A 10,181-nucleotide genomic window follows, 5' to 3' on the forward strand; every position below is an offset into this window, starting at 1 on the left:
CTTACGGTTGAGACTTTACCGGTAACGATTGATGATCGAAAAGTGAAGACGTTGAGAGGCAAAGAAATACCTCTTGTGAAAGTCGTTTGGGATGGAGCGACTGGTGCAAGATTGAAGTGGGAGCTAGAGAGTAAGATGCTAGAATCTTATCCACAGTTGTTTGCATGAGGTAAATTTTTTAGGACGAAAATCTTATAAGTTGGGGAGAGTTGTAACGCCCGTTTTGATTTATTTAATTATTAAGAAGAGTTTAGAATATATTTATATGATTTATGAGATTTTAGATGATTTATATGATTGGTGTGATTTATGTGATTTTATGAAGAGTTGTGACTTATTTTATTTTTTAATAAAATAAGATTTGAAAATAAAATAAATATTGAGTTGATGGGTTGTTTTGAGATTTTAGAGAGTTTTGGGGGGAGAAAAAGGAATAAGATTGTAACGCCCCGGATTTTGGTCCAAGACATTACGTCTAACTCATTTTCTTTTTCTGAAAAACACTACTATTTATTTATTTCATCTATATTATATTCTAGCAAAACCTATACAAAATTCTTAAGATAATGTAATTAAAACTCTTAAACTAATATCCTTCAAGAGTTTCTACTAAAGTTAAAATTCAATCAAAAACCCAATTTCGTCCCCCGTACGCACTTCAAGCAAAAACTTCAAAGCATAAATCATCTCTTCTTTGTTACCTAAAATGTTAGTGTAAGGGTCAATTTCCTTATCCAAATTGATTCATACTCAAAGCACAAGAACAATGCCACAAAATAGATAGTATCAAAACTTCTCAATCAAAAAGAAATAAGAAAAATACATTTAAGTCTTTAAGGTAAAGTTCATACACATTTCCTTTGTATATATATAACAGTTTAATCATTTATCAACACACAGATGTATAACAGACCCAATGCAATGCAATGATGTGCAAAATGCATGCTCTTAGATACTACATGATCCGGATATATCCCGCCACACAGGCACCACACAGAAATATAATTGCAATTCCCGCCACTAAGGCATCCACAGAGAATATAATTGCAATTCCCGCCACTAAGGCACCACACAGATGCATATGCCATGCATGATTATGAAAATGCACACTAAAACCCGCCACTAAGGCACAATAATGCAATATGATGTTATCCCGCCACTAAGGCACCACAAAGAAATATATTATTAACCCGCCACTAAGGCAAACTCATAGACAAATACAGTCAGATATTAACACATCATCATCCACATGGACCAATCTGAAATATTTTCATTTATTTAGTTTATCAGCAAAGTCTAACACTTCTTTACAATACCACAAAAACATATATGAATAGAAAAAATGTCATTCCACATAACATTATCATACAGACATCATATAAAATATAATTAAACTAATAACTGTTATAAAAGGTTAAATTTTACCATGTGAATTCATATTTTAGTTGTTTTGTTCTTTTCAACAGACAAGAATTTATACCTCTAATTCATAACATAATCCTAGTACTTAGTAAGAACGTATGGGGAAAAAGCCCTTACCTCGAGAGCTTTTCTTCCTAGCCAAACTCTAAACCAACTCAAAGTCACAGCGCTACTGTGCAGACACGTTTTCACTAACTCCAGGAATTATTTGACAATCGGACGGTGAACGAAGGCGTAGTCGCAGCTCTCCAAGGACAAGGACAGGTTTAGTGAAAACGGAAATGGCTTAGAATTAGAATTTCATAGTGAGACAAGAAATAAAATGGAAGAACATATATGCAAAAGGACTTACACGAAAATTATTTGACAAGATGATAGCATAGAGATTGGTCGATGGACTTGGGAAAACATGAGAATGGAATATAAGAAAATGCTATGACTTATCCCTTTTCAATCTTCCTGATACAACAATTATGGACCCACGACAGACATTTAACTTAGTAAAGTAAACAAACTTTGTACGCTGGTTTTGCTTTGTGACTGATAGAAGATGAAGGAGAATAATTCATTGTCTCAGAGAGGTAAGAGTGATTAAAGTGAAAACTTGGAGGTTTGGTTCTGCTACTTCTCTTTCTTTGTAACTAGTGATACATGCATATGAGATATTAATGCCGATATACTAAGGAGAAATTAAGTGAGAATATAGTTAAGTTTGAGTCATACAATAAGTGTATGGATGGCGGTTACCAGTTTAGAGGAATTGGGGCAGAGCAAAACTGATGCAAATGAAATTTGAGATGAACGGCTCGTGTAATTGAATGAGTGAGAAAACCAATTGAGGGTGAGGGAATTGAAATATGTAGGGTAGCTAATATGTGCCTAGTTTTTAGGAACCAAATAACCAATTTCATTGACCTAGCATAGCAATTCACGGAACCATAGTGGCATAAGGGGAGAGAAAAATATGGTGGTAGTGGCATCAATTAGGCAAGGATAAAAAAAAACGTGTAGTATATATCTCAAAACTGAAAACCAACTTATACAATAATTAATATAATACCAAAAATTACCTTTAAAATAAGTTACAAATAAAGATGCAGCAGTAAAGGATTTTATTAGAATAAATATAAATAATTTAAGAAATAATTATCCTATTTTTGTCACACCAAATTGATTAATAAAAATGAAATAGATGAAATCAGATTCAATTAATAAACTAAAGTAAAGAATACCAAGATTTTGCGAAGTTTCTCGCACATAAAATAAATTGTTGAACAACTAGGTGACAACTCAAGAAAATTGTTATCTGGATTTTGGGGTGTCAAGTCATTAATTAGGCTTGAACCTTTCAATCTTTTATATTCTCTATTTTTTCTTTGGAAGGAGAAAATTGAGAAAACCCTTTGAAACTCTAAGTTCGGGGGTCGTTTTCGTTACGGGAAGGTGTTAAGCACCCGGAACGACTATAGTATTCTATAGGAACCGTTTTCCTAAGTTTATGACTACACTTTATTTTTATGCTTATTTATTGAAAAGAAAGTTTATTTAGTTTAAGAATGGAGGGAGAAAATGTTTGAGATTTTATTTTATCGGACTTGGAGAGGTTTTGATCTCTTGCCTACATACCCTTTTAAGGGATCAAAATTCCATGTAGTTCTCTCTCAAAAAATTGTTTTTGTGTGTTTGATTGATTTTAATTTTTGAAAAATGATTTTAAAGAAGAGAAGGAGGCCGTAAAGGCATGAGACAAAACAATAGTGAATGGTTGGTTCAATTATTAAAGAAAGAGCGTCTAAGTAGGAATTAAGATTCATTGGAGTTTTGATTAAGAAAATAAAGGAAAATACAATGGAGTGTTGATTCCAAGGTTTATTAGAGAAAAGAAATTTGAGTTATGGAATTATTTTTGGAAAAAAAAAGATATTTTTCTAAGTATTGCGTTTCCTAAACATACATCTAAGCGGTAAACATACAACGTGTGTGCGTGTCGGTGCTTGTGTCGGTGTACATCATTATAGAGAGTCCATTGTCCTTTACACTTTACTCTAGTTTACATGCTATGGTCTTGCAAGAAATTAAAAGGGAATTAAACTACCTAGAACTATTACATGTCCACTTAACATAGAAATAGATAGAAATGAAATGATGAAATGCTATAAGATGGATGAGACATAGAACAAAAAATGGTTAGTAAAATAAGGCATGAAAATATGGCAAAGAGAGCAAACAAAGGAATATATGGTAAACGGTAAAAATGACGTCAATAACCACAATACAAAGAGGAATGCAATACTTGCAAGGCAAGGAATTAACAAATCATGTTGAAAACAACGAAACACACACACAAACAGTGGCATTCTCATCATGAAATTGCACATCGAACATTCATACCATAGACCAAGATATCACGAACGAAAAAAACGAGAAATTGCATGAAATTCAACTAAAGGGAAAAAATAATCAAGAAAGCAACACATATATTTTTATCAATTTTATAACATGTAAAACATCACAAAAAAGTCAAAAAATGTATCAAGAAACACATAGAAATTTTATAAAATGTGGAGGGACCGGTCCAGTTTCATTTTTCACTTTCCTCTCTCTCTCTTCACTAATTCTAGTGAGAGAAGCTCTCACTTCTCTCTCTAACCTTCCGCCTGACTCATGAATGAACGGCCGGAGAAGACGAAGATCTGGGCGGAACGTTCATAGGTCCGCCGGAATCTTCATCTTCTCCGGTGAGATCTTCAGTTTCCGGCAACCTCTAACCTCACCAGAACTTCAAAAATTTTACATCATTCTACTTGTCTTTAAACCCTAAACACGAATCTAACACTGATTTTCACAAACAAGGCTTGAAACAACGTTGATCTAAGAATTTTCATACGGTTTTGAAAATTATTTTTAGGTTTTTCAACCTTTTGAATGAAACCGTTCAAACTCCTACAGATCTACATTGTTTCGTCTTTGTTACTGTTCTTCAGAAAGAAAGATGAAGTTTGAGTTTTACCTGAGTTTTTAATCGGAGATTTTACGAGATTCTTCAGAAAAACTTGATTCTTGGCTCTGTTTTGTTGATTTTGCTTGGAAACCGAAAATAAATCGGTGTCTTCACCGGTTCACTTTCTTCATCTTCTTCGCCGGTTTGAAACTCTCTTCCTTTTCTTCTCTGTGATCGGTGCTGGAGTTTCTCACCTCCGGTGAGGAATTCGCGCCTCGAATTGCAGAGATTTCAATTTAGTGATGAAGATTCATCCATGGATCTCTGAGAATTGATGCAATTTCATTGAATTTGTTGATGAAGTTTGGTTCTGGAAGTTAGGGTTTGTGAATTGTTCTTGGTGATTTTTCTGTTTTGATCCTAACTGCCAAGAGAGAGAATCTTTCACGTGTTTGTGAGTTGGCACTGATTGAATGGGTCTGTGTGGATTTCTGACACTGTGCACTATTTATAAGCTGCCACTTGTACTTAAGATCCAATGAAATGGTGACACCTGGACTTGTATGGCTCGGCCTTGGACTTGTTGTGACCTAGGGACCTTTCTGCAAAAAAGTAAAATTGAGGACTAAACCGCAATTAATAATAATGGACTAAAATGCAATTTTAAAATTTTTTGGACTAAAGTGCAATTCTGGAAACTTGTTTGAGGGACCAGAATGCAATTAAAAATAAAATTGAATTAAAATTTGTAAGTTGGAAAAAAAGTAAAGTGAAACCTAAAATAAAACCAGCAAAAGGACTAAAACGGACCAATTACAACAATGAGGTATTTTAAAATACCCTTCTGTCGAAATTTTGACAGGAAAAGACTAAAATGCCCCTAGGGACTAAACTGACTCAAACTGACTCAGACGCAATTTTGAAATGTTCTTTAAACAAAGACTCAACAATGATTTGTAAAACAAGTCGAAAGGACTCAGAGGCAAACACAGGGACTAAAATGGGTTCCACTGCAGGAAATGACCAAAATACCCTTTTTGTATGATTTTTTGAAATAAAATGCAAGAAAAGCAATGCAATGATTCAGAGCGTTTTCAAATGACTTGTAATGCAAGAAAGACACTTTGGATGATCTTATGCAAGAAAAACACAGGCAAAATCATGATTTGAAAATACCTTGAGACAGAGACAGTAAAATATGTAGATGAAAATAAAGTGAAGATTCAAAGTAAAACAACAGTAAATTGACAATTATCAGTGGTAGAAAAGAAATTTGAACGAGTATTTTTAGGTCCAAAATCAGGGTATAACAGCTGCCCCTATTTAAGTTTATTTGTCCGGAGGGTCAAGAGACGGAGTCCTTGGCTTGACGGGACGAAGATACTTAAATATTAACATTTGCACTGCGTTTGGACGTAAAAATACGCTTGTACACTTTCAAATATCATGAATGCCATGCAACATTTGGATTATGAATGCAAGACAAACAAGAGTTGGATTTAACAAAGTATGTCGTATCCATTGCGGGATTGGTAGACATCGGCAGGATCGCAGATGACAGGGTAGACAGGTCACAAAAAACAAATTGACAGGTACAAGCTGCTCATGGATTGAGCTGGGCACTTGACCGGGAATAAAGGCAGACAGACAGGTGCGAGTCGTTCTTTGATTGCGAACTGGTTACTCGACTGGGGACATGGAAAAGCAAACAGGTACGAGTTGTTCTTGGATTCGAACTGGTCACTCGACCGAAAACAACGGCAAATAGACAGGTGCGAGCTTGTTCTTGGATGCGAACTGTTTACTCCACCGAAAACAAAGGCAAATAGACAGGTGCGAGCTTGTTCTTGGATGCGAACTGGTTACTCCACCGGAGACATAAACAAACAGACAGGTGCAAGCTGCTCTTGGACTTGAACTAGCCACTTGACCGAACAGAAACAAATAGACAGGTACAAGCTGTTCTTGGACTTGAACTAGCCACTTGACCAACAGAAACAAATAGACAGGTACAAGCTGTTCTTGGACTTGAACTAGCCACTTGACCAAACAGAAACACATTCACTGGGGATTAGTTTTTGACAAAATATAGATTGAAATTGACTTGACATTGACATGTCCTAGAGATGGGCCAATGGCACTGGCTCACCAGGTCTTGACAGAGAATTTGACATAGGTATCGAATTGAGACTGAAATTGACATTGGAAATGCAACATGTATGGATGGTATAACAGTTTTATTAAATGTATGGGCACGTAGTATGCATGATTATGCATGTATGAATGCTTTTAATGCATGACTGTTGGCAGTTTGTAGACACAATTTCGCAGAGACAGACAAGACATTGGAGTATTGGGCACGTAGTGGCTCATGCTATATCACACATTCTTGGAAATCCTCTTTGGAGATAACGTCGTTGGGAGACGTATCGGAACCGTGGCTGAGGGCAGGTAGCTATGCAACTTGCTGGGGATAGAATCTCGGAAGACTCCACTGGGGATAATGCCGTCATCGCTGGGCATTTCAGTGTTGGGTGTACTGTGGATGTTGCATCTGTGGTCAATGCTTTTTGCATGTCATTTTCTCAATTTTTTTTATTTTTCATTGCATCCCATTTTTGCCTGGATCGCCCTTTCGGGTTTTCGATCCACCGGGGAAATAAATTCTTTTCATTGTCCCATTTTTGCCTGAACTGCCCTTTCGGGTTTTCAATCCAGCGGGGTGCTCATTTTTGCCCAAGTCGCCCTTTCGGGTTTTCAACTTAGCGAGTCTATTCATTTTCATGCATTTTCATTCTTGCCATTGGCCATAGACTATCCTGGGGAAGAGCCTGCTTGTAACACATATTGAAATAGACATCGACATACGCTCGCTCATGCATGTTTCGTTTGAATGTACCTTGTTGCCCAGGTTTGCTTTCAAAACAGACAAAAAACTTTTTTTTTTTCAATTTTCAAGATGTTTGTTTCAAGCATTGTCATTATCAAGATAGAAAGAAAATGTTTTTTCGTACATAGCTTTGAAAGTAGAAAGAAAGTAGAGTTTCAAACAAAAGCACAGGCTCAAATTGATGTATAAGAGTGGTGGTCAGCCGAAGGCGTGACGCCACGGATTTACAAAGCTTGGAAAATGGCAATTTTATTGATTGGTGGTACATTGAACACGGTAACCACTACATTTCCTAGAAACTTTGAATTCGCAAGCACAGAAGCTTCTGATGAAGATAGTCATTAACAGCTGCAGATGCCCCAAGGGGATGGTGGTTTGCCAGATACAGTCATTTGTCTTTTCATTTCAATCTCATTTTTGCATGAACCGCCCTTTCGGGTTTTCGGCTCATCGAGACGCTCATTCTTGCCTGAGTTGCGTACAATCTCAGCGAGCTTTTTTTCCTATTTTTTTTTTGTCCCTTATTTTGCCTGGATCGCCCCTTTCGGGTTTTCGATCCACCGGGAAGCGCATTTTTGCCAAGGCCGCCCTTTCGGGTTTTCGACCTTCCACGCTGTTCTTTTCATATATCTAGACAAAGAATTTCTTGACTATATCGGCATTCACAGGGTTTGGAAGTTCAACACCATCTATATGTGTGAGAATCAAAGCACCGCCGGAGAAGGCCTTCTTGACGACGTAAGGACCTTCATAGTTAGGTGTCCACTTGCCCCTTGGGTCGGGTTTCTGGCTTATCCTTCTTTTCAACACGAGTTCACCCTCTTTGAATTCCCGAGGACGGACTTTCTTGTCAAAAGCAGTTTTCATTCTTGCTTGATACGACCGCCCACGAACCATGGCATTCATACGCTTTTCTTCAATCAAGTTCAACTGATCATACCTGTTTTGGCACCATTCAGCTTCGGATAACTTTGCTTCCATGATCACACGGAGAGATGGGATCTCCACTTCCAAAGGAAGAACTGCTTCCATACCATATACAAGAGAGAAAGGGGTTACCCAGTTGAACTGCGCACTGTAGTACGGTAGCCATGCAGAGCATAGGGCAACATCTCATGCCTATCTTTGTAGGTAGTTACCATTTTCTGGACAATCTTCTTGATGTTCTTATTGGCTGCCTCAACTGCACCATTCATCTGAGGCCTATAAGGAGAAGAATTATGATGTTCGATCTTGAATTCTTTACAAAGAGCTTGCACCACATTGTTGTTCAGGTTGGTACCATTGTCGGTAATGATCTTGCTGGGAACACCATATCGACAGATGATGTTGTTCCTGATGAACTTGGCTACCACTTGCTTGGTTACATTGGTATAAGATGCCGCTTCAACCCATTTGGTGAAGTAGTCAATTGCCACTAAAATGAAACGATGACCATTTGATTCTTGCGGTTCAATTCTTCCAATCATGTCGATGCCCCACATGGAGAACGGCCATGGGGAGGAGATAATATTGAGAGCTTGCGGAGGCACATGAATCTTATCAGCATAGATTTGACATTTATGGCACTTTCTGGCGTGTTGGTAGCAATCATGCTCCATGGTCATCCAGTAGTAACCAGCTCGTAACAACTTTCTTGACATAGTGTGCCCCGTAGCGTGGGTCCCGAAGGTACCGTCATGTACATCATGCATTAACTGCTCCGCTTCGTGTTCATCAACACATCTTAACAATACCATGTCGTAGTTTCTCTTGTACAGAATATCTCCATCTAACAGAAATCTACTGGCCAATCTTCTCAGGGTCTTCTTGTCCCTGTTGGAGGCACCCAGTGGATATTCATGGTTTTGCAAGAACTGCTTGATGTTATAATACCATGGTCTATCGTCAACCACATTCTCGTCAGCCCGATTGATCATATCTTCAATAGTAAACACATGAGAAGGTCTTTCAAGGCGTTGCACTTGGATTATTGGCACATCATTTCAATGGTTTACTCGAAACATAGAGGATAGAGTAGCAAGAGCATCAGCCATTTGGTTCTCATCACGAGGGATATGGTGTAATTCAACCTTTGTGAGATATGACAACAGACGTCTCGCATAACCACGGTAAGGAACCAGCTTGTCATGATGGGTCATCCATTCACCCTTTATCTGGTTAATAACAAGTGTAGAATCTCCATAGATGTCGAGGTGTTTGATCCTCATGTCAAGTGCTTCCTCGATCCCAAAGATACATGCTTCGTACTCAGCCATGTTATTTGTACAGTCGAATAGAATCCGGGCGGTAAAAGGGATGTGATGCCCCTGCGGGGATACAACGACTGCTCCGATTCCTTTGCCATAAGCGTTGACAGCACCATCGAAGACTAATCCCCATTTGCTATTAGGATCTGGTCCTTCACCAATCAGCGGTTCTTCGCAGTCTTTTGATTTCAAATACATGATCTCCTCATCGGGGAAATCGAACTTAGTCGGCTGGTACTCATCAAGAGGTTGATAGGCAAGGTGATCAGCAAGAATGCTACCTTTGATTGCCTTTTGAGTTTTGAACACAATATCATATTCAGACAAGAGCATTTCCAACGCGCAATTTTTCCAATAACAGCAGCTTTCTCAAAGATATACTTGATTGGATCCATCTTGGATATCAACCAAGTTGTATGATTCCGATCTCTTCCTGGTGAGGCTGAATGGCTTTTCCCTCTTGCTCAAGCAGTTGAGTGATCTCATATGGTATATCATCATCCTCCTCATCTTCGGCTTCATACACAGGGAATTCAAAATTTGGAGGAACCGTAGGGTTACTGTGTTCAACGGGTTTATTATGGTTCAAACTGCGTAAAATGGTTGACTGATTTTAGAAAAGGGGGTTTTTTTTTATGCAGATCTTTGAAATTAATAAGAAAAATAAAGATGATTTGGT

This window comes from Medicago truncatula, chromosome 7 (assembly GCF_003473485.1).
Source record: "Medicago truncatula cultivar Jemalong A17 chromosome 7, MtrunA17r5.0-ANR, whole genome shotgun sequence".
NCBI lineage: Eukaryota > Viridiplantae > Streptophyta > Magnoliopsida > Fabales > Fabaceae > Medicago > Medicago truncatula.